This window comes from Thunnus maccoyii, chromosome 23 (assembly GCF_910596095.1).
Source record: "Thunnus maccoyii chromosome 23, fThuMac1.1, whole genome shotgun sequence".
NCBI lineage: Eukaryota > Metazoa > Chordata > Actinopteri > Scombriformes > Scombridae > Thunnus > Thunnus maccoyii.
The window spans coordinates 8129315-8142555 of record NC_056555.1 but is presented as its reverse complement, the minus strand read 5'-3'; the positions used below and the strand labels follow the sequence as shown (position 1 = coordinate 8142555).

At 42.3% G+C, this 13241-nt stretch overlaps 1 long non-coding RNA gene across 1 annotated transcript in view; it reads left to right on the top strand.

Moving 5' to 3' along the window:
• The window catches only part of LOC121890466, a 150082-nt gene extending 140528 nt beyond the window's left edge, over nt 1–9554 (top strand). The window contains exon 4 of the long non-coding RNA XR_006093803.1: nt 8414–9554. This is a non-coding gene — a long non-coding RNA (uncharacterized LOC121890466). The remainder of the gene's footprint in view (nt 1–8413) is intronic.
• Nucleotides 9555–13241: the final 3687 nt, after the last annotated feature.

Sequence of the window (13241 nt, the reverse complement as noted above, 5' to 3'; positions counted from 1 at the left end):
AAAATCCTAGGAGAGAGCAGTCCAAAGTTTGCAAAGGTTTTTTAGAATTTCAATTGTAGCTGTTCACTGCAAGACAGATACGGTCAGCTACTGAGTTATGAATGACTGATTGATGTTGAGAACTGATTATTCACACCGGTATCCTAGGAATTAGGTTCATAATTTACATCCAGTGACACCATTCTCTGGGAGAGGTGTGCCTTTTATGTAGCAAGGAGGAAAGTAAGGCTATGAGGACGGGGGTGTTGGATGAAAGTGTAACACGTCCAAATTTCATGCCGTCTTTCCCTGACTTGATGATGATACCGTAGTTGTCATTCATACCATTGTAAAAATCAATAGTTGAGGAAGACAGTTCATTCTTGACCTTGGAAGCAGCATTTGACAAAATAATCTCAACTCAAGGTTCAATTACTTGCTGGTTCAGGTTGCTTTTGATCATATCTCATGGTCTTCATCAGCTGTTTCGATGTCGGAACTTTCCATGATTCTGAGCACTTTAAGGTTCTTCTCATCCTTGTTAGCTAAAACGTAGAGGTTGACAGTTCATCCTTGACCTTTGAGACAGCAGTTGACAAAACAATCTCAACTCAAGGTCCACTTACTCTGAACACTGATAGTTACGTCAACTCCAATTTCCAAGGTCAAGAATGAACTTTCCACCTCAACATTAAAAGTTAAGGGTGACAGATTTTTAAAAAAAATTTATTTATTTTTATTTATCATTTATTTAGCCTGGAAGGTCCCATTGAGATGCAGAATCTCTTCTTACAGGGAATCCTGGTCAAGAAGGCAGCATAAGCGGTTTCACGTTAAAAAAAAAATTCACATCATAGAACACATACATAAAGAAGGGCATACAGGCCACACCATCCATATCCATAACGCAGACCACCTCAAGTCAAGGTTATATAAAACAGCAACATGTTTCCTTCAGGTCAGTTTGTAAAAGACCTTTGGTCAAAGAAGGGAGTGCTTATAAGGTAATGGTATTTTGCAGCTCATTCCATGCCCAAGGTGCATAAAAGGAGAAAGCAGTTTTACCAAGCTCTGAGTGCACCCTGGGGACATTTAAAAGAATTCGATTAGTAGATCTAGTGCTATAATTCCTGGAAGGATAAGAGGCTGGAGATGTAAGTAGGAAGTATACCTAACATTGTCTTGACAATAAATAGCAACACGTGTATTTTTTCTTCTCTGGTATGGAGGATCATCCTATAGACTCATATAAAATGCAGTGGTGAGTGTGTGAGCCTGCAGCTGTTTCATAATGTAATGCAGTGTGATATGTATAAGTCACATCACCATAATCTAATACAGATAAAAATGAACATTGCACAAAAACTACTAATATCAATATTCTGTCCTAAGGGGTAGGTTACCTCTATAACAGAGGTGTTGTATCTTCTCACCATTACATGACAGTCTGAGCTACCTGCCTAGAGCTTTGATGAAGCAACTTAACCCTTGTGTTAAATTGGCTTTAATTCTGTGTATAAATGTAATAACAGTAATTGCAAAAAAAAAATCTCTTACAAATGTTTCCCTTTTTTTCTTCTGATCTTATTAAATCCCAACATATAGGAAAGTATAAAGGTGATAACTCTTCCCTTTGCCACACACTGAGCTTGCACATTTGATGTAGATTATGTTACTTCTGTTTGGGGTCAGTTACACCCCAGAAAGGTTTAACTCTCTGTTGGATCTCTTATGAACAACCAGGTAAAAAAAAATCCAATATCCAAAAAATCCAAATGCAGTGTAAACATGACTATCAACACCAATCACAGACGTAGAGCAGACGAAAAACCAAGTTTAATTTTGTTTTACAGCGGGGGTCTCTGAGACCTCAAACAGAGGAAATACATACTTTTCTCTGGTGTACTAAATCATGTCATCAGTTTAAAATCATATCTTTAAGCAACTCTCATAAAATTAGGAAAAGACAAAAAACATCAAGCTGATAAAACAATGTTAAATATTGTTTGAGCTGTTAAAGCAGAGCATTAGGGTTAAATGGCTATTCAAACTGTATATACTGTTAAGGTTGAACTTCAGCATTAAGTGGAATGAAACCTGTAAGCTTCAAGAGCTTACGACAAGAGCTGCACTGACATACTCATGACAACGCATTTCCAGTGCATCCGTTACAATAAGGTGGCCTATTTGAGCAGACATGCACTTGTCACTCTTGCTCTGCCACTGCTGCTCCTTTGAAAACACTGCTGCTGCTCATATAGCATTTCATAAGGAAGTTTGCATGTCAACAAGTCCAATCCAGCGGGGTCAGGATTGATCCATGGTGGTGGTATACCTGTGTTTGTCCCACCGCTGCTGCTGCTGCTGTTCTACCAATTTATGCTACTCCTTAGGGTGAGCTACTAGTGCAATAACATTGGTCTGAGTAAAGCTTGCATCATTCACCTGACAGCTATAATTTTGGCACCCACAGCAGCTTACCTGAGCCAGCATTAATACATTAATGACACTGAGACACAACAATGGAAAGAAAGCCAGATGGAAAACTTGACTAGTGTCTGAGGAGACACCTCACTTTTATCCAGAACTTGAACGCACATACAACTGTAAGGAAAATGCCCTCAAAACAAGCAGGAGAAAACAGGTCCTAAAATAGTTGTGACATCTTGCGGTGGCCCTGCAAACATATGTTTTTTGCATTGTTGTATCAGATATCATATTCTAGGTTACATCCTAGGACAGTCTTTCAAAAATATCAGATATGATCAACAATTCGGAATTGAGCATGAAGGCCAGTGGCGTGAGTGCTCCTTTTTCTTTCCGTCCGTCTCTCTCTCACAGCTCGTCTGTCTCAGGGTGAGCTCATATATCAATACCTCTGCCATCTTTTTCTTTTCTCTCTCTCCTCTTTCCTGGGCGAGGAGGAGAGAGGAGAGGCCAGCATGGAGAGGCGCAAGCCCCTGTGAAGTGGCTTTATCGTGGGGAGACACGTGCAGGCAGAGGACCCCGTCTGAAGGCTGAGTGGCAGGCGGCTGAAGCCATTAAGATAGAGCCGCTATCTCTTGCTGCCAGGGCCCTCTTAATACAGGCGGGGGCTCAGGCCGCTCTCATCCACACACACACACACACTCACACACACACCTTCTCTACTGTGGTACTTGAACTGACGTGGTAACATGGATGTAGACATGTGCGTGTTCATTTACACTTACGAGCGACTCCTTCTCTCTGTCTCTGTGTGTCCGTCTTGAGTGTATTCCACCTCCCAAACCCATCAATCCCTGTCTGGGCAGGAAACTGAACAGATAAATGGGCAGGCAGACAGGTAGAGACCAAAAGACAGACAAACAAATTGCTCTCTCTGCCACTTTTACCACCAAAGTATGGAGGTGTCAGTGATGTGAGGTAAGCTGCACACCAGATTCCTGTAGGACAAACACTCTTTTGAGACATCCAGTTATGAATATGACTGAGACGGTTAGCAGTAGGTGTACAACATCATAGCCTTATAATATTGTGTGTGAGCTAAACTCTCAGTGATTTCAGATATTATTTACAATTTTTGTTTTCTTCTAGATGTAGGCTACTATTTCTATCTCACTCACATCATAAAAATACAAGCTCTACAGAAATGTACATGGTTTTGAGTATACTTTCAGTATAAATTTGAGGTTTTACATGATTTTTCAGAGTGAGTTTTCAATGCTGTGAGCAAAAGAAATAAAACTCTTCATTGAACTGGGTTGCAGGCAGAGACTTTTGCATGACTTCCTGTAGCAGTCCAGTATCACAGCAGTTTATGAAGTAGTCATGTCATGGCCATCAGTTTTAATTATTTCTCTTTCGATTCTGTGAAATAAAAGTGTTTTTGGTCAGTTTTTGACATCAGAAGGCTACGGAAAGGCGTTGTGTTGTGCATGGATGTGGCACATTACATTGCTGTCGGTAGGCTTCATTCCATTTCATATTTCCACCAGTCTGTGGAAATCCAAACACCACTATCACTGTTAACAAAGGTGTTTTATAGTCTGTGATTGTAAAATGTATAGCTGCTCAGTTAATTTTATATTTCCAAGAATATGTGTCTGAGGATATTTATATCAAATCATCTTTCTTAAAACATAGTCTTCCTCAATTAATATTGAGCCACGTCATGCAATAAAGCACTCCAATGTTGTGTGTGTGTGTGTGTGTGTGTGCATCAATACCACATTGAAGATGAGGTTGTCAAACAGGACTTTACATTTCACATCCCTCATTTAATCCCTGCACTTGTCACTTTCATATATTTAGATTGCACATCGCATTCAACCTCCACTGTTACATTGTTTAATTATTTATGCACGTCACATTTAATCTTTGCTCTTGTCATATATTTCATACACTTCATTTCTTTGTCCACAGCATACAGTTCATTTTTCCTTTGTACAGTCAATATTTCATTTCAAGTTTTATATCCCATTTCACAATTATTACTATTCTATTCTGTAAATAGATTTTAAAGTGACTAATTTTGGTCACTATTTCCACTAAAGAAGAAACTAGGCCGGGGATATCTTGTGCCTCTGAAATGAGAAAATTACAATACAGCTTCTGTGCTCCGGACTTTCGATTGACAGAAAAAAAAAAAAGTGGTGCAGGCACGAAACATACTTCCAATTGAAATACATTAGTTTGAAAGTCGTGCTGAGTGTCATAAAAAAAAGGAGAATTTGTGTCCATGTACACGAATATATAGATTAAATTTCCTGACTGTTTTACAAACTGCTGTAAGACTGGGTTGCCTGTAGATACCACTAACAGCAACAGAAAAAAAATATGTGTTTTATGAATTTGGTGAACTGACCCCTCAATCACGAAGCAATGAACTGTAATCTCAACTCTACAACTCTACAGAGTGCACCTGTAAGTTCAGCAAATGTCAAAGTGCATTTTGGGAAAGAGAGACTGGGTGAGTAGCAGGGATGTTTTTCAGCATTTGTTTTTTTCTGTGTTGCCTGACTGACAACATTTCGGTCCACCCCTTTATTTATCTGACTCAAGAGACAGTCTTGTTCTTTCTGCTCAAGGTTATTGTACAGAGGGACTACAGTATGTCAGAGACCTTTCCCTGCCGTGCTTCCACAGCAAGTGCACTGCTTTAACCGCTGTGGCAAACATTGCACTGTAAACAAAGCTGTTTTCTTCCCCGACAATGGCTGTGTGGAAAATTAATTAACAATCTGTACTCTTTGTGCGAATCTTAACTCATTCCTAATTAGTTGGATTTTTTTCTCCTCTCCTTCAAAACATCAAGTCAGTTAATTATGGCTGAGAGAAAATAGACTGTTGTCTGTCTGGTGTCACTTATTTATTAGTAATCTTTGGTGCTGTGTGAGAGAGAGAGAGAGAGAGAGAGCGGCTCGAACAGAAAATGCGAGAAGTGAATGAAAGGGAGTCTGTGTCACAGCAGGGTTAATGAAACACTAGCCTGGGAAGATAAATAAAAAGTGAATGATTTACAAAAAAAAAATGACCGGTCCAGACAGCTCGGAAACACACACGTGCAAACACAGACAAATACACAAAACAGTGTACATGAGCGCACACACTCACACACAAAGCAATTGTCCTGCTACCTGACTGCAACGCAGACAATGGAGACTTTTCCTTGAACTCTTCCTCTCTCTTCATTTAACAGCGGACTGAAAGGTTTTGACTGACTAAAATCAATCTGCAGCAAGAGAAGAATGAGAGGGAATGAAATATCTCAGGTAAAAATCTGTTAGCTCCGAGCAGTGACTGAGCATCAAGGCTGTGGCTTTTAGTGCTTGGATTAGAAGAACATAGACTACATCCACCAAGCACCCGCTTGTGTACACGTGAGACAGTTAGGCCACGTTCACACCGACTTTAGCTCTGCTCTCTCATTCATTTGAATGGGGGCAGTCCAGTGTCACAGTAGGGTTGCCAAAGCAAAAAAGCTGAACGTGGTGAAACTCTTGTGAGACCACAAATCATCATACGACAAGGCGCTGCAGTGGCCAATCAAATCAATGCAAGGGCACACTCCTGATAGATGAAAAATTCACGTTTCGATATGTAACTCGGTTTTGGGGTCACAATTCGATACGTTTTCAGTACAGCAGTAACTCAAAGGTGACTGTCACAGAGAGGGGAGGGGGATGGGAAAATGTGGTGCCATTTCACTACGGAGATAACGGAGCATATTTTAATAATAGTGTTGTATTCGGTCAGTGTTATGGGTCTATTGTTTGTCATTCACTACAGAGAAACCATGGTAACCAGGATAACCAGGTTACCATGGCTAAACCGGCTAGCATACATCCATGAGCATGCTACAACTTAGTGGTGTGCTGTCAACAAGTTCTAAAATTATTGTTCCGCACATCAGAGTAAGTGGATTATTGAACTATTTTGACAGTAATTGTTTGGGTCACAGAGCATACCGAACCAAGGAAAGTCACGTACTGAACAGAACATCATATACCGAATGGTTGACGACAAATACACGTACTGCTGCACTCCTAATTTCTACCTCGCAATCGTCACAGCAAAAGATACAAATAAGAATATAAGAATTGCTGCGGTGATAACTTAAGTTTTAAAATATTAAAATATTCTATTCTAAACCTCTGTGCATTGTTTTGGTGTCTGACAAGCATTCAAACTCATGAATCTGTTACCCAAACTGGATCTTATTTCATGTCGTTTCTGCAAGTGTATGACAAAGGTCAAAGGTCACGCCACTCGGTGCAAAGCAATACAGTAACAATGTTTTGGAGTGATAACAAAATAACTTTCATGCTGTAGTAAGCAGACTGCTGATTTACAGGGATAGAGCCCTAAAAATAGCAGCCAATAGGAAATCTCCCTAGGGAGCCGTAGACAGGGCCTTGACACTGGTGGCAGTGGGGTGATGGAGGGGCAAAGCTGCACAGACTGCCATGGCAGCTGAGAGATGAAACAGGTCACATGGTTTAAATAACTTTCAACTAAAAATGATCAATGGATGACCAGAAAGGGAGAGAAATCCCAGTAAAATCATAGATTAATAACTAAGAGGTGTAGAAATATCATAAAAAGCTTTGTCTTCATGCTGGAATTGAAAGCCTCAGTAAAATAAGTAATTAAATAAATAAAAACCAACAAAGTCCCACCATTTTATATTACAGTATATTTCTATTTCTGTTAAGTTTCTAGTCTACTGCATGTTTTACAACACAAGGATAAATCAAATTCATTACAAACTGGGTTTTAGATTATAGTTTACCCTTCATTTCCATATAAAATTAACACTGTACTCATCAAAGTAATTGCTGAGATCATAAAAACAATGGTAAAAAGAAGTCTAATGGGGCAAATGCAGTTCTAAATTAACCCCCAGATGTCGACCCATCACAGTTTACAGACCAACATCCTGGTTAAAATGGTTATTTGTAGTTTCGCACACTTAAGGTTTTCCTGTGAAATGCAGGAGTATTACTGACATTTCGGGAGCAGTGCCTTTAAGTTTTACCTCCAAATAAAGTAAATTACAAAGTCTGGTGAACTTTCTGATCATCTAACTGCTCATATTTCTTCAGAGGCCCCATCGACTTTGCTTTAACAATGTTGCTGTTTTCTCATATTTGGCAGTTCCTTTGGTGCGTACAATGTAATCACAAACAAAAGCAACAATGACCAGAATTACAAAAGTAAGACTCAAATTGTAATTAAACTAAAATTTCCTGAAATTAACTCTACTATACAACATTTTTTGTAAATCTGTTGTCAAATTCAAGACTGAACTTTGATCCCCAATTTTTAAGCCAATGTGGATGTGAAGTCCTTCAAGTGCTCAGGACAAATAATTACAACTAGGAAAACTCTATCTTCTGATGAAAATCATGTGATTAGATTGAAAGCTTCATTACAGCTACTAATTGGAAGGTCAAGAATGAACTTTGAACCTCATCAGTTGGGTGAGGTGGGGGGAAGGAGGTGCAAGGTTTTGCCACAGATTTTTACTGAACAGAAGAAAGTGGACAACCTACAAGTTTATTCCCAGTTTCGTTATATGACAGAGATATGGAACAGCCAGTTTTTTCAATATGAAAATACAGCGGATTATCACTTTGAGACTCCCTGAGATTTGTTTTTTATCCCCAGGAGCTGATGTTCTCTCTTTACCTCTTCATCTCATTCTCCCTCCTCCTCCATCACAATCTCTTCCTCAGTTGCTATCTCTCTCCCTCCTATTCTTTCTACCCCTTCTTTCCATCCAGTACCCCCACTCCCCCCACCTCAAAGCTGTCAGGATGTTGCCTCCTTCGGTCTGAGGCTGAATGGGGGGATTTGGCAGAGTTCCCTTCTCCTCGCTTGCTGAAGCCCTTTTTAAGAGCACACATGTTTATGCACCAAATCTCTGCACTTTGTGTTTCTCCACGTCAAGGCACGAGCTCAACCCTGGATTGATGCACCCTGGCAGCCCCCTGTGTACTTGCTCTGAGGGAGAAGGGGGACGGCAGAGAGAACAGAAGAAAAGAGAGAGAGAGAGCGCATGAGGGAATCTAGAGTGAAGAGGAAATGATTTTCTGATTTTCTACACAGGCTTTGTGGTCCTGGAAGGCTGTTTATGTTTTTAAGTCCATTGGTGAGAACAAGAGGAGAGGAGATTGTGCTATCCACTGCCTGAGGGCTATGCTGAGCCTATATATTTAAGCCCCCACTGTTCCTTGCTTAACAATAACGCCTACTAGTTTTAATTTAATTCAGTCATTTTAAACTAAATAATCCACTTTCATTTTCTATGTCACAGCTGGAAAAATAAATCTAATCTTATCGCATAGCAGACTGGGTGTGAGGTTTGACACTTCAGTTCTACTTTCCTTTTTCTTTCTTCTTTCATCATCAAGGCCATGTGTGAGAAAGAACAATAGATACAGAGTGTGTGTGTGTGTGTGTGTGTTTGTATGAGAGAGTGTATGTGTGTGTAGTTTATGAAAGGGCAGGAAGGGCAAGGAGACAATGCATGGCAACTTTGACTTTGTCCCTGTTTGTGGTGTTTCATAGCATTTTTTAACATGTGAAACTGTGTTTGTGTTATGTGATGGGAAGATAGGTGAACTGAGATAACATGACATAAAAGTTAAACACACAATTCACATAGTGAATAAAGAGTAATGCGGACGGGCAAAACTAGTTGAGGAATCTGAGAGAAAAAAAGGAAAAGTAAGAAAGAAGAAAAATAACGGTGTTGTTTGAGCAGTGAGGCTACTAGCCAGCTGGCCTGTGGCCACTGCAATTGTGTTGCGCTTCCTAAACATCTTACAGCCCAGACACTACTACTAACACCAGAGCACAACTCACCACCTTTTTACAGAGGACATTTACATCAGATTTCAGTATTGGTTCAATATGTAACCAGTGCATATGTCTTTGTATTGTATGTGCATGTGTTTTCCTACTTTGACTTCAGACATCATCACCACAGGCATGTGGCATGTTAACTAACTGCTGCTTAAAATGTTCTGCCATATACAGTGTATCACTTGTTTTATAGAATCTGACTTGGGTGTAAATGGATTTAATAATTAGTCTGCATTATGAACTCCAAACCTAGGACAAGGACACATTGGTTTTGGTGAAGAAAAGGCTCATTATAGGCGAGTTACTGGTCTTGGAGTTGATGATGGGGAAGGGGATCCGACGGCAGCAGGAGAAAGAGGGGAAATGGAGGTGTGTGGCTGTGAGCATGGAATGAGGGGAAGCATAGCTGGCAGGGGTTAGCTTGGAAGCAAGGAAGTGGCTGGCAGGTAGGCCGGTTGGCAGGCAGGAATGAGATGATCCTGGGACACAAGAGAAACGGGTTAGAATACAATTGATAGCTTGACACAAGGAATTCACTAACTTAATCAGCCTGGAAACATTTACTACCACTGAGGTTCAAACAATGATCTGGTGAAGAGCCTGGGTTGATATATTGGAGAGGAGATGAGCTGATTGAAGGCAGGTGTACAGGTGGAGCAGGGATCTGGAAGCTGGAAGAGTGTGGAAGGGAAACCACGCCTACGCCAACACACAGAGGCACAGCACAGAGGAGGGGGGAAACACAAGAAACACTGGGGAATCTGCTGGAGTACAGCCACAGCCGTGACAGTCCCTCCACCCCACCCCAACCCTGTGCAACGGGAAGCTCCAGGCGACCCCCTGGGCTTGCCAGGTGCTCTTGGTGAAGGTCCTCGACCAAGGAGGTGTCCAGGATGTGCTGGCAGGGAATCCAGCTGCACTCCTTGCTGCACTCCTCGGTGGCCTCCCACCAGCAGTGTGTACACACACATTTGAGATGGCCGTGAAGGCACGGGTGTCAATAACCATGGTGGGCCACCAGAAACAATGTGTCAGGAGGGACAAAGTGTGGCTGATACCCAGATGGCAGGAAAACTGGGAGAAATGTACCCACTGGAGGACCTGGGAGCGGACAGACGGCGCAGGGATGAAGCTTCTGGTTGGTGGCTGAGCGCTGGGAGGGAATTGCCTCTATCCCAGAGGTGGAGGCATCAACCTCCACAATAAACTGTCGCGAGAGGTCAGAATGAAATCGTTTCTTCAGCTCAGAGAAGGCTGCATCTGCCTCAGGGGTCCATGAGAAGGGGTGTAAGTTGAGGTGAGTTGGGCAAGGGATGTGCCACTTGGCTGTAGTGTCTGATGAACCGGTGGCAGAAGTTGGCAAAGCCGAGGAACTGCTGGAGCTGCTTCACCGATGTGAGTTTGGACCACTCTCTATCCTCGCCTGCTCACTCTCTAATATGTGCCTCAGGAAAGTGACTGAGCTGATGTGAAATCTGCACTTCTCTGCTTTGACAAAAAGTTTGTTTTCAGGGGGCCTCTGAAGCACTGACATGTTCTTCCGGGTCGCAGGAGAAAACCAGGATGTCATCTAGGTTAACAATGACAGATCTGTTGAGGAGGTATTGTGTAAGGGGGGGCATTAGGCTGAATGGCATGACCAGATACTCAGAATGGCCAAGGGGCATGTTGAAAGCTGTCTTCCATTCATCTCCCTCCCAGATTCTGACCAGATGGTAGGCGTTCCTTAGATCCAGTTTGGAAAAGATGGTGGTTTCCTGGATTGGTTCAAAAGCAGAATTGATTAAAGGCAAGGGATACTTATTTTTGATGGTGATGACGTTGAGACCTTGGTAGTCGATACAGGGGTGAAGAGAGTAGTCCTTTTTGGAGACCAAGGGAAATCCTGCACCAACTGGGGAAGAAGATGGCCAGATAATTCCAGCGGCGAGTTGTTGTTGGCGCGAGGGTGGATTGCAGGCATGAGAAATGACAAAAAGAACTTGAGCTAACAACTTTGACAGTGGACCAGTCTACGTGGGGATTGTGTGATCTTAGCCAAGGGTGACGCAAGACCACGTGGGCTTGATGAGAAGAGGTGGAACTGGCTGTACTCCACAATACATCCAGTATTCTGTTACAGTAGAGGATGAGATACAGGGGTTTGGTGTGGTGAGTGGCATGGGAGAGGAGCTTGCCGTTGAGAGTATTAGCATTCAGGGGTGCAGCTACTGGTTCACTGGTGATGCCAGCTTGTGCAGAAAGATTAGCATCTAGGAAATTTTCCTCATCTCCAGAGTCCACTAAGGCAAGCAGCGGCAGGGACTTTTGGTTCCAGCATAGCGTGGCCGCCAGCTGCATTCTGGGTCAGGGGACAAGGGAAGAGGTAAAGGGACAAGGGAAGGCATTCGGCTTAAGCACCCCCATTTTATAAGCTATTTTGGACTTATCTCTGCTGTAGATGAGGGGCTACTGTTCAAAATCAGGAGAGCACTGCATGAGACAAACCCTGTAGGTGCCCAGATGCAGGAGTGGGGAGGTTCGGCGGAGAGATGAGTGGAGACAAGGTGGAATTAGGTTCCGATTTGGGTGACGTTGGCTGATAAGTTCCTGAGAGTCTCCACAACTTCACAGAGAACCTGATCGTGATGGCCCACGAGGACGCCTTGGTTGGTGAGAGCCTGGGATTTTCTGTGTCCGCTGGGTCCATGTTGGCCAGATTGTTGTGTTATGAACTCAGGAGGGACCCAAATGCAGGACAAGAACAGAGTGGTGTTGGTTAAGAAAAGTTTTATTATTGGAGAGTTACTGGTCTTGGAGTTGATGAGGGGGGGGATCCAACTGCAGCAGGGGAGAGAAGGGAAATGGAGGTGCGTGACTGTGTGCATGGAATGAGGGGAAGCGTAGCTAGCAGGTGTTAGCTTGGACGCTAGGTAGCTGCCAGGAGTGACACAAGAGAAATGGGTCAGAATACAATCGGTAGTTCAACACAAGGAATTCACCAACTTAATCGGCCTGGAAATGTTTACTACTGCTGATGGTGAGTCAACGATCTGGCAAAGAGTAGGTGAAGAGCCGGGGTTGGAGAGGAGATGAGCTGATGAATGGCAGGTGTGTTGACTGAGGTAGAAGATGAGCCGATTGAAGACAGGTGTGCAGGTGGAGCAGGGAGCCGGGAGAGTGAGGAAGAGAAACCTTGCCCATGCCAACACACAGACACAGACAGGGAGAGACAGACGGGATCACTGGAAACACAGAGGAGGCGGGAAACACAAGAAACACTGGGGAATCTGCTGTGGTACAGCCACAGCCTTGAGCCTTTTCACACTTTGGTGTGTGCCTTGAAATATGTGTGTGTTTGTGTCTAGACCACCACAATATACAAATTAACGACATGAATTAATGATTATTTTAATTATACACCAATCCAACATTTTCCCTCTTAGGATATAATAGAAATCACAATATCTGGCAATACTGATTCAAACTCCAATATCAGTGCTCTTTTTTCCCAAATTTTAAAACTGTATAATACTATAATACTTACAAACTGTATCTGTGTGAAACACTTTGGAATCATTTTTAGGTAAGGTAACAAGGGATAACCATGGCATTAAAAACTAAGTCAGCATTCAATCTCTCATTTAAAGGGGAACTGTGCCAATTTAACACATCACAGTCTGTTTACAGGTCTTGGGGAGTACAATGTCATATGTAAGAAAAGTTGTATAAAGCCTTTTTTGGATCCAGAGGGAGTTTTGTAAAGTCTCATCTCATCTCTTCTTGAGGCTAGCAACTCGAGGCTACATTAGCTGTTACTAGCATAACACACCTTAATCTTCAACTGAACTGTCAGTAGTCATAGTGCATTGTGGGTAATGTAGGCACCAGGTTTTGACAAGGAAGACGAATGCATGGAATAAAAAAAGATT